This window comes from Ranitomeya variabilis, chromosome 1 (genome assembly GCF_051348905.1).
Source record: "Ranitomeya variabilis isolate aRanVar5 chromosome 1, aRanVar5.hap1, whole genome shotgun sequence".
In the NCBI taxonomy this organism is placed as follows: domain Eukaryota; kingdom Metazoa; phylum Chordata; class Amphibia; order Anura; family Dendrobatidae; genus Ranitomeya; species Ranitomeya variabilis.
The window spans coordinates 1003487701-1003514616 of record NC_135232.1 but is presented as its reverse complement, the minus strand read 5'-3'; the positions used below and the strand labels follow the sequence as shown (position 1 = coordinate 1003514616).

The window sequence follows — 26916 nt, the reverse complement described above, 5'->3', positions numbered from 1 at the left end:
AAAAACATTTCAGTTTTTACGTAAAAAAAAAAAAAAAAAAGAGGGTGTGTTTTCCAAATGTAGGGGGTATAGCTCAGTGGTAGAGCATTTGACTGCAGATCGAGAGGTCCTTGGTTCAACTCCGAGTGCCCCCTCCAGATACTTTTTCAACAGATTAAACATGCTTTTTTACCTATATGTTCATGGAACTTTTAGAACCATATGAAGTTGAATTCATGTTTATGTACTTTCTTAATGTGAATACTATTTCAGAAATGTAGCAAAAAGTTCATGTTGATGTTCCTTCTTAATATGAAAACAATTTAAAAATGTTGGAAAATGCTTGAGAAATTTTGTCTGAAAAGAAATCGACAAAAGATACATATGGCACATTGGAAGACTCTAATCCCCAGAAATGACTTGTAAAATAAAAATACCTTAGTGTTTCTTTGTACTTTTTGAATTAATGAAATCTGTTTAGCAAAGTAAAATGCACATCCATCATCGTAAAAAAAAAGTCACCACGATATAAAACTGTGCAAAAATATTTCAGGTTTTATGTAAAAAAAAAAAAAAAAGAGTGTGTGCTTTCCAAACGTAGGGGGTATAGCTCAGTGGTAGAGCATTTGACTGCAGATCAAGAGGTCCTTGGTTCAACTCCGAGTGCCCCCTCCAGATACTTTTTCAACAGATTAAACATGCTTTTTTACCTATATGTTCATGGAAATTTTAGAACCATATGAAGTTGAATTCATTTTTATGTACTCTCTTAATGTGAATACTATTTCAGAAATGTAGCAAAAAGTTCATGTTGATGTGCCTTCTTAATATGAAAACAATTTAAAAATGTTGGAAAATGCTTGAGAAATTTTGTCTGAAAAGAAATCGACAAAAGATACATATGGCACATTGGAAGACTCTAATCCCCAGAAATGAGTTGTAAAATAAAAATACCTTAGTGTTTCTTTGTACTTTTTGAGTTAATGAAATCTGTTTAGCAAAGTAAAATGCACATTATCATAAAAAAAGTCACCACGATATAAACTGTGCAAAAATATTTCAGTTTTTACGTTAAAAAAAAAAAAAAAAAAAAAAAGGGTGTGTTTTCCAAATGTAGGGGGTATAGCTCAGTGGTAGAGCATTTGACTGCAGATCAAGAGGTCCTTGGTTCAACTCCGAGTGCCCCTTCCAGATAATTTTTCAACAGATTAAACATGCTTTTTTACCTATATGTTCATGGAAATTTTAGAACTATATGAAGTTGAATTCATGTTTATGTACTTTCTTAATGTAAATACTATTTCAGAAATGTAGCAAAAAGTTCATGTTGATGTGCCTTCTTAATATGAAAACATTTTAAAAATGTTGGAAAATGCTTGAGAAATTTTGACTGAAAAGAAATCGACAAAAGATACATATAGCACATTGGAAAACTCTAATCCCCAGAAATGAGTTGTAAAATAAAAGTACCTTAGTGTTTCTTTGTACTTTTTGAATTAATGAAATCTGTTTAGCAAAGTAAAATGCACATTATCATAAAAAAAGTCACCATGATATAAACTGCGCAAAAACATTTCAGTTTTTACGTAAAAAAAAAAAAAAAGAGGGTGTGTTTTCCAAATGTAGGGGGTATAGCTCAGTGGTAGAGCATTTGACTGCAGATCGAGAGGTCCTTGGTTCAACTCCGAGTGCCCCCTCCAGATACTTTTTCAACAGATTAAACATGCTTTTTTACCTATATGTTCATGGAACTTTTAGAACCATATGAAGTTGAATTCATGTTTATGTACTTTCTTAATGTGAATACTATTTCAGAAATGTAGCAAAAACTTCATGTTGATGTTCCTTCTTAATATGAAAACAATTTAAAAATGTTGGAAAATGCTTGAGAAATTTTGTCTGAAAAGAAATCGACAAAAGATACATATGGCACATTGGAAGACTCTAATCCCCAGAAATGACTTGTAAAATAAAAATACCTTAGTGTTTCTTTGTACTTTTTGAATTAATGAAATCTGTTTAGCAAAGTAAAATGCACATTATCATAAAAAAAGTCACCACGATATAAACTGCGCAAAAATATTTCAGTTTTTACGTAAAAAAAAAAAAAAGAGGGTGTGTTTTCCAAATGTAGGGGGTATAGCTCAGTGGTAGAGCATTTGACTGCAGATCAAGAGGTCCTTGGTTCAACTCCGAGTGCCCCCTCCAGATACTTTTTCAACAGATTAAAAATGCTTTTTTACCTATATGTTCATGGAAATTTTAGAACCATATGAAGTTGAATTCATGTTTATGTACTTTCTTAATGTGAATACTATTTCAGAAATGTAGAAAAAAGTTCATGTTGATGTGCCTTCTTAATATGAAAACAATTTAAAAATGTTGGAAAATGCTTGAGAAATTTTGTCTGAAAAGAAATCGACAAAAGATACATACGGCACATTGGAAGACTCTAATCCCCAGAAATGAGTTGTAAAATAAAAGTACCTTAGTGTTTCTTTGTACTTTTTGAATTAATGAAATCTGTTTAGCAAAGTAAAATGCACATTATCATAAAAAAAGTCACCATGATATAAACTGCGCAAAAATATTTCAGTTTTTACGTAAAAAAAAAAAAAAAAAAGGAGTGTGTGTTTTCCAAATGTAGGGGGTATAGCTCAGTGGTAGAGCATTTGACTGCAGATCAAGAGGTCCTTGGTTCAACTCCGAGTGCCCCCTCCAGATACTTTTTCAACAGATTAAACATGCTTTTTTACCTATATGTTCATGGAAATTTTACAACCATATGAAGTTGAATTCATTTTTATGTACTCTCTTAATGTGAATACTATTTCAGAAATGTAGCAAAAAGTTCATGTTGATGTGCCTTCTTAATATGAAAACAATTTAAAAATGTTGGAAAATGCTTGAGAAAGTTTGTCTGAAAAGAAATCGACAAAAGATACATATGGCACATTGGAAGACTCTAATCCCCAGAAATGAGTTGTAAAATAAAAATACCTTAGTGTTTCTTTGTACTTTTTGAGTTAATGAAATCTGTTTAGCAAAGTAAAATGCACATTATCATAAAAAAGTCACCACGATATAAACTGTGCAAAAATATTTCAGTTTTTACGTTAAAAAAAAAAAAAAAAAAGAGGGTGTGTTTTCCAAATGTAGGGGGTATAGCTCAGTGGTAGAGCATTTGACTGCAGATCAAGAGGTCCTTGGTTCAACTTCGAGTGCCCCCTCCAGATAATTTTTCAACAGATTAAACATGCTTTTTTACCTATATGTTCATGGAAATTTTAGAACTATATGAAGTTGAATTCATGTTTATGTACTTTCTTAATGTAAATACTATTTCAGAAATGTAGCAAAAAGTTCATGTTGATGTGCCTTCTTAATATGAAAACAATTTAAAAATGTTGGAAAATGCTTGAGAAATTTTGTCTGAAAAGAAATCAACAAAAGATACATATGGCACATTGGAAGACTCTAATCCCCAGAAATGACTTGTAAAATAAAAATACCTTAGTGTTTCTTTGTACTTTTTGAATTAATGAAATCTGTTTAGCAAAGTAAAATGCACATCATCGTAAAAAAAAGTCACCTCGATATAAAACTGTGCAAAAATATTTCAGGTTTTATGTAAAAAAAAAAAAAAAAGAGGATGTGCTTTCCAAATGTAGGGGGTATAGCTCGGTGGTTGAGCATTTGACTGTAGATCAAGATGTACTTGGTTCAACTCCGAGTGCCCCCATTCAGATACTTTTTCAACAGATTAAACATGCTTTTTTACCTATATGTTCATGGAAATTTTAGAACCATATGAAGTTGAATTCATGTTTATGTACTTTCTTAATGTGAATACTATTTCAGAAATGTAGCAAAAAGTTCATGTTGATGTGCCTTCTTAATGTGAAAACAATTTAAAAATGTTGGAAAATGCTTGAGAAATTTTGTCTGAAAAGAAATCGACAAAAGATACATATGGCACATTGGAAGACTCTAATCCCCAGAAATGAGTTGTAAAATATAAGTACCTTAGTGTTTCTTTGCACTTTTTGAATTAATGAAATCTGTTTAGCAAAGTAAAATGCACATTATCATAAAAAAAAGTCACCATGATATAAACTGCGCAAAAATATTTCAGTTTTTACGTAAAAAAAAAAAAAAAAAAAAGAGGGTGTGTTTTTCAAATGTAGGGGGTATAGCTCAGTGGTAGAGCATTTGACTGCAGATCAAGAGGTCCTTGGTTCAACTCCGAGTGCCCTCTCCAGATACTTTTTCAACAGATTAAACATGCTTTTTTACCTATATGTTCATGGAAATTTTAGAACTATATGAAGTTGAATTCATGTTTATGTACTTTCTTAATGTAAATACTATTTCAGAAATGTAGCAAAAAGTTCATGTTGATGTGCCTTCTTAATATGAAAACAATTTAAAAATGTTGGAAAATGCTTGAGAAATTTTGTCTGAAAAGAAATCGGCAAAAGATACATATGGCACATTGGAAGACTCTAATCCCCAGAAATGAGTTGTAAAATAAAAGTACCTTAGTGTTTCTTTGTACTTTTTGAATTAATGAAATCTGTTTAGCAAAGTAAAATGCACATTATCATAAAAAAAGTCACCATGATATAAACTGCGCAAAAATATTTCAGTTTTTACGTAAAAAAAAAAAAAGAGTGTGTGTTTTCCAAATGTAGGGGGTATAGCTCAGTGGTAGAGCATTTGACTGCAGATCAAGAGGTCCTTGGTTCAACTCCGAGTGCCCCCTCCAGATACTTTTTCAACAGATTAAACATGCTTTTTTACCTATATGTTCATGGAAATTTTAGAACCATATGAAGTTGAATTCACTTTTATGTACTCTCTTAATGTGAATACTATTTCAGAAATGTAGCAAAAAGTTCATGTTGATGTGCCTTCTTAATATGAAAACAATTTAAAAATGTTGGAAAATGCTTGAGAAATTTTGTCTGAAAAGAAATCGACAAAAGATACATATGGCACATTGGAAGACTCTAATCCCCAGAAATGAGTTGTAAAATAAAAATACCTTAGTGTTTCTTTGTACTTTTTGAGTTAATGAAATCTGTTTAGCAAAGTAAAATGCACATTATCATAAAAAAAAGTCACCACGATATAAACTGTGCAAAAATATTTCAGTTTTTACGTTAAAAAAAAAAAAAAGAGGGTGTGTTTTCCAAATGTAGGGGGTATAGCTCAGTGGTAGAGCATTTGACTGCAGATCAAGAGGTCCTTGGTTCAACTCCGAGTGCCCCCCTCCAGATAATTTTTCAACAGATTAAACATGCTTTTTTACCTATATGTTCATGGAAATTTTAGAACTATATGAAGTTGAATTCATGTTTATGTACTTTCTTAATGTAAATACTATTTCAGAAATGTAGCAAAAAGTTCATGTTGACGTGCCTTCTTAATATGAAAACAATTTAAAAATGTTGGAAAATGCTTGAGAAATTTTGTCTGAAAAGAAATCGACAAAAGATACATATGGCACATTGGAAGACTCTAATCCCCAGAAATGACTTGTAAAATAAAAATACCTTAGTGTTTCTTTGTACTTTTTGAACTAATGAAATCTGTTTAGCAAAGTAAAATGCACATCATCGTAAAAAAAAGTCACCACGATATAAAACTGTGCAAAAATATTTCAGGTTTTATGTAAAAAAAAAAAAAAAAAAAAAAAAAAAAAAAGGAGGATGTGCTTTCCAAATGTAGGGGGTATAGCTCGGTGCTTGAGCATTTGACTGCAGATCAAGAGGTCCTTGGTTCAACTCCGAGTGCCCCCTCCAGATACTTTTTCAACAGATTAAACATGCTTTTTTACCTATATGTTCATGGAACTTTTAGAACCATATGAAGTTGAATTCATGTTTATGTACTTTCTTAATGTGAATACTATTTCAGAAATGTAGCAAAAAGTTCATGTTGATGTTCCTTCTTAATATGAAAACAATTTAAAAATGTTGGAAAATGCTTGAGAAATTTTGTCTGAAAAGAAATCGACAAAAGATACATATGGCACATTGGAAGACTCTAATCCCCAGAAATGACTTGTAAAATAAAAATACCTTAGTGTTTCTTTGTACTTTTTGAATTAATGAAATCTGTTTAGCAAAGTAAAATGCACATTATCATAAAAAAAGTCACCACGATATAAACTGCGCAAAAATATTTCAGTTTTTACGTAAAAAAAAAAAAAAGAGGGTGTGTTTTCCAAATGTAGGGGGTATAGCTCAGTGGTAGAGCATTTGACTGCAGATCAAGAGGTCCTTGGTTCAACTCCGAGTGCCCCCTCCAGATACTTTTTCAACAGATTAAACATGCTTTTTTACCTATATGTTCATGGAAATTTTAGAACCATATGAAGTTGAATTCATGTTTATGTACTTTCTTAATGTGAATACTATTTCAGAAATGTAGCAAAAAGTTCATGTTGATGTGCCTTCTTAATATGAAAACAATTTAAAAATGTTGGAAAATGCTTGAGAAATTTTGTCTGAAAAGAAATCGACAAAAGATACATATGGCACATTGGAAGACTCTAATCCCCAGAAATGAGTTGTAAAATAAAAATACCTTAGTGTTTCTTTGCACTTTTTGAGTTAATGAAATCCGTTTGACAAAGTAAAATGCACATTATCATAAAAAAATTCACCACGATATAAACTGTGCAAAAATATTTCAGTTTTTACGTAAAAAAAAAAAAAAAAAAAAAGAGGGTGTGTTTTCCAAATGTAGGGGGTATAGCTCAGTGGTAGAGCATTTGACTGCAGATCAAGAGGTCCTTGGTTCAACTCCGAGTGCCCCCTCCAGATAATTTTTCAACAGATTAAACATGCTTTTTTACCTATATGTTCATGGAAATTTTAGAACTATATGAAGTTGAATTCATGTTTATGTACTTTCTTAATGTAAATACTATTTCAGAAATGTAGCAAAAAGTTCATGTTGATGTGCCTTCTTAATATGAAAACAATTTAAAAATGTTGGAAAATGCTTGAGAAATTTTGTCTGAAAAGAAATCGACAAAAGATACATATGGCACATTGGAAGACTCTAATCCCCAGAAATGACTTGTAAAATAAAAATACCTTAGTGTTTCTTTGTACTTTTTGAATTAATGAAATCTGTTTAGCAAAGTAAAATGCACATTATCATAAAAAAAAGTCACCATGATATAAACTGCACAAAAATATTTCAGTTTTTACGTAAAAAAAAAAAAAAAAGAGTGTGTGTTTTCCAAATGTAGGGGGTATAGCTCAGTGGTAGAGCATTTGACTGCAGATCAAGAGGTCCTTGGTTCAACTCCGAGTGCCCCCTCCAGAAACTTTTTCAACAGATTAAACATTCTTTTTTACCTATATGTTCATGGAAATTTTAGAACCATATGAAGTTGAATTCATTTTTATGTACTCTCTTAATGTGAATACTATTTCAGAAATGTAGCAAAAAGTTCATGTTGATGTGCCTTCTTAATATGAAAACAATTTAAAAATGTTGGAAAATGCTTGAGAAAGTTTGTCTGAAAAGAAATCGACAAAAGATACATATGGCACATTGGAAGACTCTAATCCCCAGAAATGAGTTGTAAAATAAAAATACCTTAGTGTTTCTTTGTACTTTTTGAGTTAATGAAATCTGTTTAGCAAAGTAAAATGCACATTATCATAAAAAAGTCACCACGATATAAACTGTGCAAAAATATTTCAGTTTTTACGTTAAAAAAAAAAAAAAAAAAAAAAAAGAGGGTGTGTTTTCCAAATGTAGGGGGTATAACTCAGTGGTAGAGCATTTGACTGCAGATCAAGAGGTCTTTGGTTCAACTCCGAGTGCCCCCTCCAGATAATTTTTCAACAGATTAAACATGCTTTTTTACCTATATGTTCATGGAAATTTTAGAACTATATGAAGTTGAATTCATGTTTATGTACTTTCTTAATGTAAATACTATTTCAGAAATGTAGCAAAAAGTTCATGTTGATGTGCCTTCTTAATATGAAAACAATTTAAAAATGTTGGAAAATGCTTGAGAAATTTTGTCTGAAAAGAAATCGACAAAAGATACATATGGCACATTGGAGGACTCTAATCCCCAGAAATGAGTTGTAAAATAAAAGTACCTTAGTGTTTCTTTGTACTTTTCGAATTAATGAAATCTGTTTAGCAAAGTAAAATGCACATTATCATAAAAAAAAGTCACCATGATATAAACTGCGCAAAAATATTTCAGTTTTTACGTAAAAAAAAAAAAAAAAAAAGAGTGTGTGTTTTCCAAATGTAGGGGGTATAGCTCAGTGGTAGAGCATTTGACTGCAGATCAAGAGGTCCTTGGTTCAACTCCGAGTGCCCCCTCCAGATACTTTTTCAACAGATTAAACATGCTTTTTTACCTATATGTTCATGGAAATTTTAGAACCATATGAAGTTGAATTCATTTTTATGTACTCTCTTAATGTGAATACTATTTCAGAAATGTAGCAAAAAGTTCATGTTGATGTGCCTTCTTAACATGAAAACAATTTAAAAATGTTGGAAAATGCTTGAGAAATTTTGTCTGAAAAGAAATTGACAAAAGATACATATGGCACATTGGAAGACTCTAATCCCCAGAAATGACTTGTAAAATAAAAATACCTTAGTGTTTCTTTGTACTTTTTGAATTAATGAAATCTGTTTAGCAAAGTAAAATGCACATCATCGTAAAAAAAGTCACCACGATATAAACTGTGCAAAAATATTTCAGTTTTTACGTAAAAAAAAAAAGAACAGGGTGTGTTTTCCAAATGTAGGGGGTATAGCTCAGTGGTAGAGCATTTGACTGCAGATCAAGAGGTCCTTGGTTCAACTCCGAGTGCCCCCTCTAGATACTTTTTCAACAGATTAAACATGCTTTTTTACCTATATGTTCATGGAAATTTTAGAACCATATGAAGTTGAATTCATTTTTATGTACTTTCTTAATGTGAATACTATTTCAGAAATGTAGCAAAAAGTTCATGTTGATGTGCCTTCTTAATATGAAAACAATTTAAAAATGTTGGAAAATGCTTGAGAAATTTTGTCTGAAAAGATATCGACAAAAGATACATATGGCACATTGGAAGACTCTAATCCCCAGAAATGAGTTGTAAAATAAAAATACCTTAGTGTTTCTTTGTACTTTTTGAGTTAATGAAATCTGTTTAGCAAAGTAAAATGCACATTATCATAAAAAAAGTCACCACGATATAAACTGTGCAAAAATATTTCAGTTTTTACGTTAAAAAAAAAAAAAAAAAAGAGGGTGTGTTTTCCAAATGTAGGGGGTATAGCAAAGTGGTAGAGCATTTGACTGCAGATCAAGAGGTCCTTGGTTCAACTCCGAGTGCCCCCTCCAGATACTTTTTCAACAGATTAAACATGCTTTTTTACCTATATGTTCATGGAAATTTTAGAACCATATGAAGTTGAATTCATGTTTATGTACTTTCTTAATGTGAATACTATTTCAGAAATGTAGCAAAAAGTTCATGTTGATGTGCCTTCTTAATATGAAAACAATTTAAAAATGTTGGAAAATGCTTGAGAAATTTTGTCTGAAAAGAAATGGACAAAAGATACATATGGCACATTGGAAGACTCTAATCCCCAGAAATGAGTTGTAAAATAAAAATACCTTAGTGTTTCTTTGTACTTTTTGAATTAATGAAATCTGTTTAGCAAAGTAAAATGCTCATTATCATAAAAAAAGTCACCACGATATAAACTGCGCAAAAATATTTCAGTTTTTACGTAAAAAAAAAAAAGAGGGTGTGTTTTCCAAATGTAGGGGGTATAGCTCAGTGGTAGAGCATTTGACTGCAGATCAAGAGGTCCTTGGTTCAACTCCGAGTGCCCCCTCCAGATACTTTTTCAACAGATTAAACATGCTTTTTTACCTATATGTTCATGGAAATTTTAGAACCATATGAAGTTGAATTCATGTTTATGTACTTTCTTAATGTGAATACTATTTCAGAAATGTAGCAAAAAGTTCATGTTGATGTGCCTTCTTAATATGAAAACAATTTAAAAATGTTGGAAAATGCTTGAGAAATTTTGTCTGAAAAGATATCGACAAAAGATACATATGGCACATTGGAAGACTCTAATCCCCAGAAATGAGTTGTAAAATAAAAATACCTTAGTGTTTCTTTGTACTTTTTGAGTTAATGAAATCTGTTTAGCAAAGTAAAATGCACATTATCATAAAAAAAGTCACCACGATATAAACTGTGCAAAAATATTTCAGTTTTTACGTTAAAAAAAAAAAAAAAAAAAAAAAAAAAAGAGGGTGTGTTTTCCAAATGTAGGGGGTATAGCAAAGTGGTAGAGCATTTGACTGCAGATCAAGAGGTCCTTGGTTCAACTCCGAGTGCCCCCTCCAGATACTTTTTCAACAGATTAAACATGCTTTTTTACCTATATGTTCATGGAAATTTTAGAACCATATGAAGTTGAATTCATGTTTATGTACTTTCTTAATGTGAATACTATTTCAGAAATGTAGCAAAAAGTTCATGTTGATGTGCCTTCTTAATATGAAAACAATTTAAAAATGTTGGAAAATGGTTGAGAAATTTTGTCTGAAAAAAAATCGACAAAAGATACATATGGCACATTGGAAGACTCTAATCCCCAGAAATGAGTTGTAAAATATAAGTACCTTAGTGTTTTTTTGTACTTTTTGAATTAATGAAATCTGTTTAGCAAAGTAAAATGCACATTATCATAAAAAAAGTCACCATGATATAAACTGCGCAAAAATATTTCAGTTTTTACCTAAAAAAAAAAAAAAGAGGGTGTGTTTTCCAAATGTAGGGGGTATAGCTCAGTGGTAGAGCATTTGACTGCAGATCAAGAGGTCATTGGTTCGACTCCGAGTGCCCCCTCCACTTTTTCAACAGATTAAACATGCTTTTTTACCTATATGTTCATGGAAATTTTAGAACCATATGAAGTTGAATTCATGTTTATGTACTTTCTTAATGTGAATACTATTTCAGAAATGTAGCAAAAAGTTCATGTTGATGTGCCTTCTTAATATGAAAACAATTTAAAAATGTTGGAAAATGCTTGAGAAATTTTGTCTGAAAAAAAATCGACAAAAGATACATATGGCACATTGGAAGATTCTAATCCCCAGAAATGAGTTGTAAAATATAAGTACCTTAGTGTTTCTTTGTACTTTTTGAATTAATGAAATCTGTTTAGCAAAGTAAAATGCACATTATCATAAAAAAAGTCACCATGATGTAAACTGCGCAAAAATATTTCAGTTTTTACATAAAAAAAAAAAGAGGGTGTGTTTTCCAAATGTAGGGGGTATAGCTCAGTGGTAGAGCATTTGACTGCAGATCAAGAGGTCCTTGGTTCAACTCCGAGTGCCACCTCCAGATACTTTTTCAACAGATTAAACATGCTTTTTTACCTATATGTTCATGGAAATTTTAGAACCATATGAAGTTGAATTCATGTTTATGTACTTTCTTAATGTGAATACTATTTCAGAAATGTAGCAAAAAGTTTATGTTGATGTGCCTTCTTAATATGAAAACAATTTAAAAATGTTGGAAGTAAAATGCACATTATCATAAAAAAAAGTCACCATGATATAAACTGCGCAAAAATATTTCAGTTTTTACGTAAAAAAAAAAAAAAGAGGGTGTGTTTTTCAAATGTAGGGGGTATAGCTCAGTGGAAGAGCATTTGACTGCAGATCAAGAGGTCCTTGGTTCAACTCCGAGTGCCCCCTCCAGATACTTTTTCAACAGATTAAACATGCTTTTTTACTTATATGTTCATGAAAATTTTAGAACCATATGAAGTTGAATTCATGTTTATGTACTTTCTTAATGTAAATACTATTTCAGAAATGTAGCAAAAAGTTCATGTTGATGTGCCTTCTTAATATGAAAACAATTTAAAAATGTTGGAAAATGCTTGAGAAATTTCGTCTGAAAAGAAATCGACAAAAGATACATATGGCACATTGGAAGACTCTAATCCCCAGAAATGACTTGTAAAATAAAAATACCTTAGTGTTTCTTTGTACTTTTTGAATTAATGAAATCTGTTTAGCAAAGTAAAATGCATATCATCGTAAAAAAAAGTCACCACGATATAAAACTGTGCAAAAATATTTCAGGTTTTATGTAAAAAAAAAGAAAAGGAGGATGTGCTTTCCAAATGTGAGGGGTATAGCTAGGTGGTAGAGCATTTGACTGCAGATCAACAGGTCCTTGGTTCAAATCCGAGTGCCCCCTCCAGATACTTTTTCAACAGATTAAACATGCTTTTTTACCTATATGTTCATGGAAATTTTAGAACCATATGAAGTTGAATTCATGTTTATGTACTTTCTTAATGTGAATACTATTTCAGAAATGTAGCAAAAAGTTCATGTTGATGTGCCTTCTTAATATGAAAACAATTTAAAAATGTTGGAAAATGCTTGAGAAATTTTGTCTGAAAAGAAATCGACAAAAGATACATATGGCACATTGGAAGACTCTAATCCCCAGAAATTAGTTGTAAAATAATAGTACCTTAGTGTTTCTTTGTACTTTTTGAATTAATGAAATCTGTTTAGCAAAGTAAAATGCACATTATCATAAAAAAAGTCACCATGATATAAACTGCGCAAAAATATTTTAGTTTTTACGTAAAAAAAAAAAAAAAGAGGGTGTGTTTTCCAAATGTAGGGGGTATAGCTCAGTGGTAGAGCATTTGACTGTAGATCAAGAGGTCCTTGGTTCAACTCCGATTCCCCCCTCCGGATACTTTTTCAACAGATTAAACATGCTTTTTTACCTATATGTTCATGGAAATTTTAGAACCATATGAAGTTGAATTCATGTTTATGTACTTTCTTAATGTAAATACTATTTCAGAAATGTAGCAAAAAGTTCATGTTGATGTGCCTTCTTAATATGAAAACAATTTAAAAATGTTGGAAAATGCTTGAGAAATTTTGTCTGAAAAGAAATGGACAAAAGATACATATGGCACATTGGAAGACTCTAATCCCCAGAAATGAGTTGTAAAATAAAAATACCTTAGTGTTTCTTTGTACTTTTTGAATTAATGAAATCTGTTTAGCAAAGTAAAATGCACATTATCATAAAAAAAAGTCACCACGATATAAACTGTGCAAAAATATTTCAGTTTTTACGTAAAAAAAAAAAAAAAAAAAAGAGGTTGTGTTTTCCAAATGTAGGGGGTATAGCTCAGTGGAAGAGCATTTGACTGCAGATCAAGAGGTCCTTGGTTCAACTCCGAGTGCCCCCTCCAGATACTTTTTCAACAGATTAAACATGCTTTTTTACTTATATGTTCATGAAAATTTTAGAACCATATGAAGTTGAATTCATGTTTATGTACTTTCTTAATGTAAATACTATTTCAGAAATGTAGCAAAAAGTTCAATTTGATGTGCCTTCTTAATATGAAAACAATTTAAAAATGTTGGAAAATGCTTGAGAAATTTTGTCTGAAAAGAAATCGACAAAAGATACATATGGCACATTGGAAGACTCTAATCCCCAGAAATGACTTGTAAAATAAAAATACCTTAGTGTTTCTTTGTACTTTTTGAATTAATGAAATCTGTTTAGCAAAGTAAAATGCATATCATCGTAAAAAAAAGTCACCACGATATAAAACTGTGCAAAAATATTTCAGGTTTTATGTAAAAAAAAAGAAAAGGAGGATGTGCTTTCCAAATGTGAGGGGTATAGCTAGGTGGTAGAGCATTTGACTGCAGATCAACAGGTCCTTGGTTCAAATCCGAGTGCCCCCTCCAGATACTTTTTCAACAGATTAAACATGCTTTTTTACCTATATGTTCATGGAAATTTTAGAACCATATGAAGTTGAATTCATGTTTATGTACTTTCTTAATGTGAATACTATTTCAGAAATGTAGCAAAAAGTTCATGTTGATGTGCCTTCTTATATGAAACAATTCAAAAATGTTGGAAAATGCTTGAGAAATTTTGTCTGAAAAGAAATCGACAAAAGATACATATGGCACATTGGAAGACTCTAATCCCCAGAAATGAGTTGTAAAATAAAAATACCTTAGTGTTTCTTTGTACTTTTTGAATTAATGAAATCTGTTTAGCAAAGTAAAATGCACATTATCATAAAAAAAGTCACCACGATATAAACTGTGCAAAAATATTTCAGTTTTTACGTAAAAAAAAAAAAAAAAAAAGAGGGTGTGTTTTCCAAATGTAGGGGGTATAGCTCAGTGGAAGAGCATTTGACTGCAGATCAAGAGGTCCTTGGTTCAACTCCGAGTGCCCCCTCCAGATACTTTTTCAACAGATTAAACATGCTTTTTTACCTATATGTTCATGAAAATTTTAGAACCATATGAAGTTGAATTCATGTTTATGTACTTTCTTAATGTAGATACTATTTCAGAAATGTAGCAAAAAGTTCATGTTGATGTGCCTTCTTAATATGAAAACAATTTAAAAATGTTGGAAAATGCTTGAGAAATTTTGTGTGAAAAGAAATCGACAAAAGATACATATGGCACATTGGAAGACTCTAATCCCCAGAAATGAGTTGTAAAATAATAGTACCTTAGTGTTTCTTTGTACTTTTTGAATTAATGAAATCTGTTTAGCAAAGTAAAATGCACATTATCATAAAAAAGTCACCATGATGTAAACTGCGCAAAAATATTTCAGTTTTTACGTAAAAAAAAAAAAAAAGAGGGTGTGTTTTCCAAATGTAGGGGGTATATCTCAGTGGTAGAGCATTTGACTGCAGATCAAGAGGTCCTTTGTTCAACTCCGATTCCCCCCTCCAGATACTTTTTCAACAGATTAAACATGCTTTTTTACCTATATGTTCATGGAAATTTTAGAACCATATGAAGTTGAATTCATGTTTATGTACTTTCTTAATGTAAATACTATTTCAGAAATGTAGCAAAAAGTTCATGTTGATGTGCCTTCTTAATATGAAAACAATTTAAAAATGTTGGAAAATGCTTGAGAAATTTTGTCTGAAAAGAAATCGACAAAAGATACATATGGCACATTGGAAGACTCTAATCCCCAGAAATGAGTTGTAAAATAAAAATACCTTAGTGTTTCTTTGTACTTTTTGAATTAATGAAATCTGTTTAGCAAAGTAAAATGCACATTATCATAAAAAAAAGTCACCACGATATAAACTGTGCAAAAATATTTCCGTTTTTACGTTAAAAAAAAAAAAAAAGAGGGTGTGTTTTCCAAATGTATGGGGTATAGCTCAGTGGTAGAGCATTTGACTGCAGATCAAGAGGTCCTTGGTTCAACTCCGAGTGCCCCCTCCAGATACTTTTTCAACAGATTAAACATGCTTTTTTACCTATATGTTCATGAAAATTTTAGAACCATATGAAGTTGAATTCATGTTTATGTACTTTCCTAATGTAAATACTATTTCAGAAATGTAGCAAAAAGTTCATGTTGATGTGCCTTCTTAATATGAAAACAATTTAAAAATGTTGGAAAATGCTTGAGAAATTTTGTCTGAAAAGAAATCGACAAAAGATACATATGGCACATTGGAAGACTCTAATCCCCAGAAATGAGTTGTAAAATAAAAATACCTTAGTGTTTCTTTGTACTTTTTGAATTAATGAAATCTGTTTAGCAAAGTAAAATGCACATTATCATAAAAAAAAGTCACCACGATATAAACTGCGCAAAAATATTTCAGTTTTTACGTAAAAAAAAAAAAGAGGGTGTGTTTTCCAAATGTAGGGGGTATAGCTCAGTGGTAGAGCATTTGACTGCAGATCAAGAGGTCCTTGGTTCAACTCCGAGTGCCCCCTCCAGATACTTTTTCAACAGATTAATTATGCTTTTTTACCTATATGTTCATGGAAATTTTAGAATCATATGAAGTTGAATTCATGTTTATGTACTTTCTTAATGTGAATACTATTTCAGAAATGTAGCAAAAAGTTCATGTTGATGTGCATTCTTAATATGAAAACAATTTAAAAATGTTGGAAAATGCTAGAGAAATTTTATCTGAAAAGAAATCAACAAAAGATACATATGGCACATTGGAAGACTCTAATCCCCAGAAATGACTTGTAAAATAAAAATACCTTAGTGTTTCTTTGTACTTTTTGAATTAATGAAATCTGTTTAGCAAAGTAAAATGCACATCATCGTAAAAAAAAGTCACCACGATATAAAACTGTGCAAAAATATTTCAGGTTTTATGTAAAAAAAAAAAAAAAAAAAAGGAGTGTGTGCTTTCCAAATGTAGGTGGTATATCTCAGTGGTAGAGCATTTGACTGCAGATCAAGAGGTCCTTGGTTCAACTCCGAGTGCCCCGTCCAGATACTTTTTCAACAGATTAAACATGCTTTTTTACCTATATGTTCATGGAAATTTTAGAACCATATGAAGTTGAATTTATGTTTATGTACTTTCTTAATGTGAATACTATTTCAGAAATGTAGCAAAAAGTTCATGTTGATGTGCCTTCTTAATAAGAAAACAATTTAAAAATGTTGGAAAATGCTTGAGAAATTTTGTCTGAAAAGAAATCGACAAAAGATACATATGGCACATTGGAAGACTCTAATCCCCAGAAATGAGTTGTAAAATAATAGTACCTTAGTGTTTCTTTGTACTTTTTGAATTAATGAAATCTGTTTAGAAAAGTAAAATGCACATTATCATAAAAAAAGTCACCACGATATAAACTGCGCAAAAATATTTCAGTTTTTACGTAAAAAAAAAAAGAGGGTGTGTTTTCCAAATGTAGGGGGTATAGTTCAGTGGTAGAGCATTTGACTGCAGATCAAGAGGTCCTTGGATCAACTCCGAGTGCCCCCTCCAGATACTTTTTCAACAGATTAATTATGCTTTTTTACCTATATGTTCATGGAAATTTTAGAATCATATGAAGTTGAATTCATGTTTATGTACTTTCTTAATGTGAATACTATTTCAGAAATGTAGCAAAAAGTTCATGTTGATGTGCATTCTTAATATGAAAACAATTTAAAAATGTTGGAAAATGCTAGAGAAATTTTATCTGAAAAGAAATCGACAAAAGATACATATGGCACATTGGAAGACTCTAATCCCCAGAAATGAGTTGTAAAATAATAGTACCTTAGTGTTTCTTTGTACTTTTTGAATTAATGAAATCTGTTTAGAAAAGTAAAATGCACATTATCATAAAAAAAGTCACCATGATATAAACTGCGCAAAAATATTTCAGTTTTTACGTAAAAAAAAAAAAAAGGAAGAGGGTGTGTTTTCCAAATGTAGGGGGTATAGCTCAGTGGTAGAGCATTTGACTGCAGATCAAGAGGTCCTTGGTTCAACTCCGAGTGCCCCCTCCAGATACTTTTTCAACAGATTAAACATGCTTTTTTACCTATATGTTCATGGAAATTTTAGAACCATATGAAGTTGAATTCATGTTTATGTACTTTCTTAATGTAAATACTATTTCAGAAATGTAGCAAAAAGTTCATGTTGATGTGCCTTCTTAATATGAAAACAATTTAAAAATGTTGGAAAATGCTTGAGAAATTTTGTCTGAAAAGAAATCGACAAAAGATACATATGGCACATTGGAAGACTCTAATCCCCAGAAATGAGTTGTAAAATAAAAATACCTTAGTGTTTCTTTGTACTTTTTGAGTTAATAAAATCTGTTTAGCAAAGTAAAATGCACATTATCATAAAAAAAGTCACCACGATATAAACTGTGCAAAAATATTTCAGTTTTTACGTTAAAAAAAAAAAAAAAAGGGTGTAGTTTCCAAATGTAGGGGGTATAGCTCAGTGGTAGAGCATTTGACTGCAGATCAAGAGGTCCTTGGTTCAACTCCGAGTGCCCCCTCCAGATAATTTTTCAACAGATTAAACATGCTTTTTTACCTATATGTTCATGGAAATTTTAGAACTACCGTATTTTCCGGCGTATAAGACGACTTTTTAACCCCCGAAAATCTTCTTAAAAGTCGGGGGTCGTCTTATACGCCGGGAATCGTCTTGTACGCCGGTGTATATGGTGGGTGGGGAGGGGGAGTGATCCTGATGACGAGGGGGCGTCTCACAGGAAAGTGAGTAATCCCCATTACCTTATCCTAGCGGTGCAGCGTGGGGGTGTCAGTGCTAGGAGCGGCGGCGGCTGCTGTGTTCTGGTGCGGCGGCTCCTCTTCTGTGTGGGGCCTCTGTGCTGTGGGGTGGCGGCGGCAGCGGCGTATCTTTATCCAGTTAGGGTTCCTCCGGCATCTCCTTAGCCCTGGAGGCCCCGCCGCAACTCCATCGGTGCAATGTGGTGGCCTCCGGGAAAATGGCCGCTGCTCAGATTCAGATCTCGTGTCCCGAGATTTCGGGACGAGATCTGAATCTGAGCAGCGGCCATTTTCCCGGAGGCCACCGCATCGCACCTATTGAGCTGCCTCCGGGAAAATGGCCGCTGCATTGCACCGATGGAGTTGCGGCGGGGCCTCCAGGGCTAAGGAGATGCCGGAGGAGCCCCAACTGGATAAAGATATGCCGCCGCCACCGCCACCCCACAGCACAGAGGCCCCACACAGAAGAGGAGCCGCCGCACCAGAGCACAGCAGCCGCCGCACCAGAGCACAGCAGCCGCCGCCGCCGCCACTCCCAGCACTGAGACCTTCACGCTGCACCGCTACGATAAGGTAATGGGGGATACTCACTTTCCTGTGAGACGCCCCCTCGTCATCAGGATCACTCCCCCCCCCCCAAAAGGCACATATTCACCGGCCCTATAAGACGACATAGGGTGTATAAGAAGACCCCCGACTTTTAAGAAGATTTTATATTTTAACTGGTAAAGTTGGGGGGTCGTCTTATACGCCCAGTCGTCTTATACGCCGGAAAATACATTATATGAAGTTGAATTCATGTTTATGTACTTTCTTAATGTAAATACTATTTCAGAAATGTAGCAAAAAGTTCATGTTGATGTTCCTTTCTTAATATGAAAACATTTTAAAAATGTTGGAAAATGCTTGAGAAATTTTGTCTGAAAAGAAATCGACAAAAGATACATATGGCACATTGGAAGACTCTAATCCCCAGAAATGAGTTCTAAAATAAAAATACCTTAGTGTTTCTTTGTACTTTTTGAATTAATGAAATCTGTTTAGCAAAGTAAAATGCACATCATCGTAAAAAAAAGTCACCACGATATAAAACTGTGCAAAAATATTTCAGGTTTTATGTAAAAAAAAGAGGATGTGCTTTCCAAATGTAGGGGGTATAGCTCGGTGGTTGAGCATTTGACTGCAGATCAAGAGGTCCTTGGTTCAACTCCGAGTGCCCCCTCCAGATACTTTTTCAACAGATTAAACATGCTTTTTTACCTATATGTTCATGGAAATTTTAGAACCATATGAAGTTGAATTCATGTTTATGTACTTTCTTAATGTGAATACTATTTCAGAAATGTAGCAAAAAGTTCATGTTGATGTGCCTTCTTAATATGAAAACATTTTAAAAATGTTGGAAAATGCTTGAGAAATTTTGTCTGAAAAGAAATCGACAAAAGATACATATGGCACATTGGAAGACTCTAATCCCCAGAAATGAGTTGTAAAATAAAAATACCTTAGTGTTTCTTTGTACTTTTTGAATTAATGAAATCTGTTTAGCAAAGTAAAATGCACATTATCATAAAAAAAAGTCACCACGATATAAACTGCGCAAAAATATTTCAGTTTTTACGTAAAAAAAAAAAGAGGGTGTGTTTTCCAAATGTAGGGGGTATAGCTCAGTGGTAGAGCATTTGACTGCAGATCAAGAGGTCCTTGGTTCAACTCCGAGTGCCCCCCTCCAGATACTTTTTCAACAGATTAATTATGCTTTTTTACCTATATGTTCATGGAAATTTTAGAATCATATGAAGTTGAATTCATGTTTATGTACTTTCTTAATGTGAATACTATTTCAGAAATGTAGCAAAAAGTTCATGTTGATGTGCATTCTTAATATGAAAACAATTTAAAAATGTTGGAAAATGCTAGAGAAATTTTATCTGAAAAGAAATCAACAAAAGATACATATGGCACATTGGAAGACTCTAATCCCCAGAAATGACTTGTAAAATAAAAATACCTTAGTGTTTCTTTGTACTTTTTGAATTAATGAAATCTGTTTAGCAAAGTAAAATGCACATCATCGTAAAAAAAAGTCACCACGATATAAAACTGTGCAAAAATATTTCAGGTTTTATGTAAAAAAAAAAAAAAAGAGTGTGTGCTTTCCAAATGTAGGGGGTATAGCTCAGTGGTAGAGCATTTGACTGCAGATCAAGAGGTCCTTGGTTCAACTCCGAGTGCCCCCTCCAGATACTTTTTCAACAGATTAAACATGCTTTTTTACCTATATGTTCATGGAAATTTTAGAACCATATGAAGTTGAATTCATGTTTATGTACTTTCTTAATGTGAATACTATTTCAGAAATGTAGCAAAAAGTTTATGTTGATGTGCCTTCTTAATATGAAAACAATTTAAAAATGTTGGAAGTAAAATGCACATTATCATAAAAAAAAGTCACCATGATATAAACTGCGCAAAAATATTTCAGTTTTTAGGTAAAAAAAAAAAAAAAGAGGGTGTGTTTTTCAAATGTAGGGGGTATAGCTCAGTGGTAGAGCATTTGACTGCTGATCAAGAGGTCCTTGGTTCAACTCCGAGTGCCCCCTCCAGATACTTTTTCAACAGATTAAACATGCTTTTTTACCTATATGTTCATGGAAATTTTAGAACCATATGAAGTTGAATTCATGTTTATGTACTTTCTTAATGTGAATACTATTTCAGAAATGTAGCAAAAAGTTCATGTTGATGTGCCTTCTTAATATGAAAACAATTTAAAAATGTTGGAAAATGCTTGAGAAATTTTGTCTGAAAAGAAATCGACAAAAGATACATATGGCACATTGGAAGACTCTAATCCCCAGAAATGAGTTGTAAAATAATAGTACCTTAGTGTTTCTTTGTACTTTTTGAATTAATGAAATCTGTTTAGCAAAGTAAAATGCACATTATCATAAAAAAAGTCACCATGATATAAACTGCGCAAAAATATTTTAGTTTTTACGTAAAAAAAAAAAAAAAGAGGGTGTGTTTTCCAAATGTAGGGGGTATAGCTCAGTGGTAGAGCATTTGACTGTAGATCAAGAGGTCCTTGGTTCAACTCCGATTCCCCCCTCCAGATACTTTTTCAACAGATTAAACATGCTTTTTTACCTATATGTTCATGGAAATTTTAGAACCATATGAAGTTGAATTCATGTTTATGTACTTTCTTAATGTAAATACTATTTCAGAAATGTAGCAAAAAGTTCATGTTGATGTGCCTTCTTAATATGAAAACAATTTAAAAATGTTGGAAAATGCTTGAGAAATTTTGTCTGAAAAGAAATGGACAAAAGATACATATGGCACATTGGAAGACTCTAATCCCCAGAAATGAGTTGTAAAATAAAAATACCTTAGTGTTTCTTTGTACTTTTTGAATTAATGAAATCTGTTTAGCAAAGTAAAATGCACATTATCATAAAAAAAAGTCACCACGATATAAACTGTGCAAAAATATTTCAGTTTTTACGTAAAAAAAAAAAAAAAAAAAAAGAGGTTGTGTTTTCCAAATGTAGGGGGTATAGCTCAGTGGAAGAGCATTTGACTGCAGATCAAGAGGTCCTTGGTTCAACTCCGAGTGCCCCCTCCAGATACTTTTTCAACAGATTAAACATGCTTTTTTACTTATATGTTCATGAAAATTTTAGAACCATATGAAGTTGAATTCATGTTTATGTACTTTCTTAATGTAAATACTATTTCAGAAATGTAGCAAAAAGTTCAATTTGATGTGCCTTCTTAATATGAAAACAATTTAAAAATGTTGGAAAATGCTTGAGAAATTTTGTCTGAAAAGAAATCGACAAAAGATACATATGGCACATTGGAAGACTCTAATCCCCAGAAATGACTTGTAAAATAAAAATACCTTAGTGTTTCTTTGTACTTTTTGAATTAATGAAATCTGTTTAGCAAAGTAAAATGCATATCATCGTAAAAAAAAGTCACCACGATATAAAACTGTGCAAAAATATTTCAGGTTTTATGTAAAAAAAAAGAAAAGGAGGATGTGCTTTCCAAATGTGAGGGGTATAGCTAGGTGGTAGAGCATTTGACTGCAGATCAACAGGTCCTTGGTTCAAATCCGAGTGCCCCCTCCAGATACTTTTTCAACAGATTAAACATGCTTTTTTACCTATATGTTCATGGAAATTTTAGAACCATATGAAGTTGAATTCATGTTTATGTACTTTCTTAATGTGAATACTATTTCAGAAATGTAGCAAAAAGTTCATGTTGATGTGCCTTCTTATATGAAACAATTTAAAAATGTTGGAAAATGCTTGAGAAATTTTGTCTGAAAAGAAATCGACAAAAGATACATATGGCACATTGGAAGACTCTAATCCCCAGAAATGAGTTGTAAAATAAAAATACCTTAGTGTTTCTTTGTACTTTTTGAATTAATGAAATCTGTTTAGCAAAGTAAAATGCACATTATCATAAAAAAAAGTCACCACGATATAAACTGCGCAAAAATATTTCAGTTTTTACGTAAAAAAAAAAAAGAGGGTGTGTTTTCCAAATGTAGGGGGTATAGCTCAGTGGTAGAGCATTTGACTGCAGATCAAGAGGTCCTTGGTTCAACTCCGAGTGCCCCCTCCAGATAATTTTTCAACAGATTAAACATGCTTTTTTACCTATATGTTCATGGAAATTTTAGAACCATATGAAGTTGAATTCATGTTTATGTACTTTCTTAATGTAAATACTATTTCAGAAATGTAGCAAAAAGTTCATGTTGATGTGCCTTCTTAATATGAAAACAATTTAAAAATGTTGGAAAATGCTTGTGAAATTTTGTCTGAAAAGAAATCGACAAAAGATACATATGGCACATTGGAAGACTCTAATCCCCAGAAATGAGTTGTAAAATAAAAATACCTTAGTGTTTCTTTGTACTTTTTGAATTAATGAAATCTGTTTAGCAAAGTAAAATGCACATTATCATAAAAAAAGTCACCACGATATAAACTGTGCAAAAATATTTCAGTTTTTACGTAAAAAAAAAAAAAAAAAAGAGGGTGTGTTTTCCAAATGTAGGGGGTATAGCTCAGTGGAAGAGCATTTGACTGCAGATCAAGAGGTCCTTGGTTCAACTCCGAGTGCCCCCTCCAGATACTTTTTCAACAGATTAAACATGCTTTTTTACCTATATGTTCATGAAAATTTTAGAACCATATGAAGTTGAATTCATGTTTATGTACTTTCTTAATGTAGATACTATTTCAGAAATGTAGCAAAAAGTTCATGTTGATGTGCCTTCTTAATATGAAAACAATTTAAAAATGTTGGAAAATGCTTGAGAAATTTTGTGTGAAAAGAAATCGACAAAAGATACATATGGCACATTGGAAGACTCTAATCCCCAGAAATGAGTTGTAAAATAATAGTACCTTAGTGTTTCTTTGTACTTTTTGAATTAATGAAATCTGTTTAGCAAAGTAAAATGCACATTATCATAAAAAAAGTCACCATGATATAAACTGCGCAAAAATATTTCAGTTTTTACGTAAAAAAAAAAAAAAAGAGGGTGTGTTTTCCGAATGTAGGGGGTATAGCTCAGTGGTAGAGCATTTGACTGCAGATCAAGAGGTCCTTGGTTCAACTCCGATTCCCCCCTCCAGATACTTTTTCAACAGATTAAACATGCTTTTTTACCTATATGTTCATGGAAATTTTAGAACCATATGAAGTTGAATTCATGTTTATGTACTTTCTTAATGTAAATACTATTTCAGAAATGTAGCAAAAAGTTCATGTTGATGTGCCTTCTTAATATGAAAACAATTTAAAAATGTTGGAAAATGCTTGAGAAATTTTGTCTGAAAAGAAATCGACAAAAGATACATATGGCACATTGGAAGACTCTAATCCCCAGAAATGAGTTGTAAAATAAAAATACCTTAGTGTTTCTTTGTACTTTTTGAATTAATGAAATCTGTTTAGCAAAGTAAAATGCACATTATCATAAAAAAAGTCACCACGATATAAACTGTGCAAAAATATTTCAGTTTTTACGTAAAAAAAAAAAAAAAAAAAGAGGGTGTGTTTTCCAAATGTAGGGGGTATAGCTCAGTGGAAGAGCATTTGGCTGCAGATCAAGAGGTCCTTGGTTCAACTCCGAGTGCCCCCTCCAGATACTTTTTCAACAGATTAAACATGCTTTTTTACCTATATGTTCATGAAAATTTTAGAACCATATGAAGTTGAATTCATGTTTATGTACTTTCTTAATGTAGATACTATTTCAGAAATGTAGCAAAAAGTTCATGTTGATGTGCCTTCTTAATATGAAAACAATTTAAAAATGTTGGAAAATGCTTGAGAAATTTTGTGTGAAAAGAAATCGACAAAAGATACATATGGCACATTGGAAGACTCTAATCCCCAGAAATGAGTTGTAAAATAATAGTACCTTAGTGTTTCTTTGTACTTTTTGAATTAATGAAATCTGTTTAGCAAAGTAAAATGCACATTATCATAAAAAAAGTCACCATGATGTAAACTGCGCAAAAATATTTCAGTTTTTACGTAAAAAAAAAAAAAAAGAGGGTGTGTTTTCCAAATGTAGGGGGTATAGCTCAGTGGTAGAGCATTTGACTGCAGATCAAGAGGTCCTTGGTTCAACTCCGATTCCCCCCTCCAGATACTTTTTCAACAGATTAAACATGCTTTTTTACCTATATGTTCATGGAAATTTTAGAACCATATGAAGTTGAATTCATGTTTATGTACTTTCTTAATGTAAATACTATTTCAGAAATGTAGCAAAAAGTTCATGTTGATGTGCCTTCTTAATATGAAAACAATTTAAAAATGTTGGAAAATGCTTGAGAAATTTTGTCTGAAAAGAAATCGACAAAAGATACATATGGCACATTGGAAGACTCTAATCCCCAGAAATGAGTTGTAAAATAAAAATACCTTAGTGTTTCTTTGTACTTTTTGAATTAATGAAATCTGTTTAGCAAAGTAAAATGCACATTATCATAAAAAAAAGTCACCACGATATAAACTGTGCAAAAATATTTCCGTTTTTACGTTAAAAAAAAAAAAAAAGAGGGTGTGTTTTCCAAATGTATGGGGTATAGCTCAGTGGTAGAGCATTTGACTGCAGATCAAGAGGTCCTTGGTTCAACTCCGAGTGCCCCCTCCAGATACTTTTTCAACAGATTAAACATGCTTTTTTACCTATATGTTCATGAAAATTTTAGAACCATATGAAGTTGAATTCATGTTTATGTACTTTCCTAATGTAAATACTATTTCAGAAATGTAGCAAAAAGTTCATGTTGATGTGCCTTCTTAATATGAAAACAATTTAAAAATGTTGGAAAATGCTTGAGAAATTTTGTCTGAAAAGAAATCGACAAAAGATACATATGGCACATTGGAAGACTCTAATCCCCAGAAATGAGTTGTAAAATAAAAATACCTTAGTGTTTCTTTGTACTTTTTGAATTAATGAAATCTGTTTAGCAAAGTAAAATGCACATTATCATAAAAAAAAGTCACCACGATATAAACTGCGCAAAAATATTTCAGTTTTTACGTAAAAAAAAAAAAGAGGGTGTGTTTTCCAAATGTAGGGGGTATAGCTCAGTGGTAGAGCATTTGACTGCAGATCAAGAGGTCCTTGGTTCAACTCCGAGTGCCCCCTCCAGATACTTTTTCAACAGATTAATTATGCTTTTTTACCTATATGTTCATGGAAATTTTAGAATCATATGAAGTTGAATTCATGTTTATGTACTTTCTTAATGTGAATACTATTTCAGAAATGTAGCAAAAAGTTCATGTTGATGTGCATTCTTAATATGAAAACAATTTAAAAATGTTGGAAAATGCTAGAGAAATTTTATCTGAAAAGAAATCAACAAAAGATACATATGGCACATTGGAAGACTCTAATCCCCAGAAATGACTTGTAAAATAAAAATACCTTAATGTTTCTTTGTACTTTTTGAATTAATGAAATCTGTTTAGCAAAGTAAAATGCACATCATCGTAAAAAAAAGTCACCACGATATAAAACTGTGCAAAAATATTTCAGGTTTTATGTAAAAAAAAAAAAAAAAAAAAAGAGTGTGTGCTTTCCAAATGTAGGTGGTATAGCTCAGTGGTAGAGCATTTGACTGCAGATCAAGAGGTCCTTGGTTCAACTCCGAGTGCCCCGTCCAGATACTTTTTCAACAGATTAAACATGCTTTTTTACCTATATGTTCATGGAAATTTTAGAACCATATGAAGTTGAATTTATGTTTATGTACTTTCTTAATGTGAATACTATTTCAGAAATGTAGCAAAAAGTTCATGTTGATGTGCCTTCTTAATAAGAAAACAATTTAAAAATGTTGGAAAATGCTTGAGAAATTTTGTCTGAAAAGAAATCGACAAAAGATACATATGGCACATTGGAAGACTCTAATCCCCAGAAATGAGTTGTAAAATAATAGTACCTTAGTGTTTCTTTGTACTTTTTGAATTAATGAAATCTGTTTAGAAAAGTAAAATGCACATTATCATAAAAAAAGTCACCACGATATAAACTGCGCAAAAATATTTCAGTTTTTACGTAAAAAAAAAAAAGAGGGTGTGTTTTCCAAATGTAGGGGGTATAGTTCAGTGGTAGAGCATTTGACTGCAGATCAAGAGGTCTTTGGATCAACTCCGAGTGCCCCCTCCAGATACTTTTTCAACAGATTAATTATGCTTTTTTACCTATATGTTCATGGAA

At 32.0% G+C, this 26916-nt stretch overlaps 20 non-coding genes across 20 annotated transcripts; all 20 read left to right on the top strand.

The window, feature by feature from the left end:
* Positions 1 to 579: 579 nt before the first annotated feature.
* Positions 580 to 651, top strand: TRNAC-GCA (transfer RNA cysteine (anticodon GCA)). The gene has a single exon. It is a non-coding gene; the product is annotated as a tRNA-Cys (tRNA).
* Positions 652 to 2112: 1461 nt separating this feature from the next.
* Positions 2113 to 2184, top strand: TRNAC-GCA (transfer RNA cysteine (anticodon GCA)). Its single transcript has one exon. It is a non-coding gene; the product is annotated as a tRNA-Cys (tRNA).
* Positions 2185 to 2625: 441 nt separating this feature from the next.
* Positions 2626 to 2697, top strand: TRNAC-GCA (transfer RNA cysteine (anticodon GCA)). Its single transcript has one exon. It is a non-coding gene; the product is annotated as a tRNA-Cys (tRNA).
* A 1468-nt stretch (positions 2698 to 4165) lies between these two features.
* Positions 4166 to 4237, top strand: TRNAC-GCA (transfer RNA cysteine (anticodon GCA)). Its single transcript has one exon. It is a non-coding gene; the product is annotated as a tRNA-Cys (tRNA).
* Positions 4238 to 4672: 435 nt separating this feature from the next.
* Positions 4673 to 4744, top strand: TRNAC-GCA (transfer RNA cysteine (anticodon GCA)). Its single transcript has one exon. It is a non-coding gene; the product is annotated as a tRNA-Cys (tRNA).
* Positions 4745 to 5182: 438 nt separating this feature from the next.
* Positions 5183 to 5254, top strand: TRNAC-GCA (transfer RNA cysteine (anticodon GCA)). The gene has a single exon. It is a non-coding gene; the product is annotated as a tRNA-Cys (tRNA).
* Positions 5255 to 6219: 965 nt separating this feature from the next.
* On the top strand, positions 6220 to 6291 carry TRNAC-GCA (transfer RNA cysteine (anticodon GCA)). The gene has a single exon. It is a non-coding gene; the product is annotated as a tRNA-Cys (tRNA).
* Positions 6292 to 6734: 443 nt separating this feature from the next.
* Positions 6735 to 6806, top strand: TRNAC-GCA (transfer RNA cysteine (anticodon GCA)). Its single transcript has one exon. It is a non-coding gene; the product is annotated as a tRNA-Cys (tRNA).
* Positions 6807 to 7245: 439 nt separating this feature from the next.
* TRNAC-GCA (transfer RNA cysteine (anticodon GCA)) lies at positions 7246 to 7317 on the top strand. Its single transcript has one exon. It is a non-coding gene; the product is annotated as a tRNA-Cys (tRNA).
* A 960-nt stretch (positions 7318 to 8277) lies between these two features.
* On the top strand, positions 8278 to 8349 carry TRNAC-GCA (transfer RNA cysteine (anticodon GCA)). Its single transcript has one exon. It is a non-coding gene; the product is annotated as a tRNA-Cys (tRNA).
* Positions 8350 to 8785: 436 nt separating this feature from the next.
* Positions 8786 to 8857, top strand: TRNAC-GCA (transfer RNA cysteine (anticodon GCA)). Its single transcript has one exon. It is a non-coding gene; the product is annotated as a tRNA-Cys (tRNA).
* A 947-nt stretch (positions 8858 to 9804) lies between these two features.
* TRNAC-GCA (transfer RNA cysteine (anticodon GCA)) lies at positions 9805 to 9876 on the top strand. Its single transcript has one exon. It is a non-coding gene; the product is annotated as a tRNA-Cys (tRNA).
* Positions 9877 to 15781: 5905 nt separating this feature from the next.
* Positions 15782 to 15853, top strand: TRNAC-GCA (transfer RNA cysteine (anticodon GCA)). The gene has a single exon. It is a non-coding gene; the product is annotated as a tRNA-Cys (tRNA).
* A 1462-nt stretch (positions 15854 to 17315) lies between these two features.
* Positions 17316 to 17387, top strand: TRNAC-GCA (transfer RNA cysteine (anticodon GCA)). The gene has a single exon. It is a non-coding gene; the product is annotated as a tRNA-Cys (tRNA).
* Positions 17388 to 17824: 437 nt separating this feature from the next.
* On the top strand, positions 17825 to 17896 carry TRNAC-GCA (transfer RNA cysteine (anticodon GCA)). The gene has a single exon. It is a non-coding gene; the product is annotated as a tRNA-Cys (tRNA).
* Positions 17897 to 19790: 1894 nt separating this feature from the next.
* Positions 19791 to 19862, top strand: TRNAC-GCA (transfer RNA cysteine (anticodon GCA)). The gene has a single exon. It is a non-coding gene; the product is annotated as a tRNA-Cys (tRNA).
* A 440-nt stretch (positions 19863 to 20302) lies between these two features.
* On the top strand, positions 20303 to 20374 carry TRNAC-GCA (transfer RNA cysteine (anticodon GCA)). The gene has a single exon. It is a non-coding gene; the product is annotated as a tRNA-Cys (tRNA).
* A 291-nt stretch (positions 20375 to 20665) lies between these two features.
* Positions 20666 to 20737, top strand: TRNAS-GCU (transfer RNA serine (anticodon GCU)). The gene has a single exon. It is a non-coding gene; the product is annotated as a tRNA-Ser (tRNA).
* Positions 20738 to 22706: 1969 nt separating this feature from the next.
* On the top strand, positions 22707 to 22778 carry TRNAC-GCA (transfer RNA cysteine (anticodon GCA)). The gene has a single exon. It is a non-coding gene; the product is annotated as a tRNA-Cys (tRNA).
* Positions 22779 to 25767: 2989 nt separating this feature from the next.
* TRNAC-GCA (transfer RNA cysteine (anticodon GCA)) lies at positions 25768 to 25839 on the top strand. The gene has a single exon. It is a non-coding gene; the product is annotated as a tRNA-Cys (tRNA).
* Positions 25840 to 26916: the final 1077 nt, after the last annotated feature.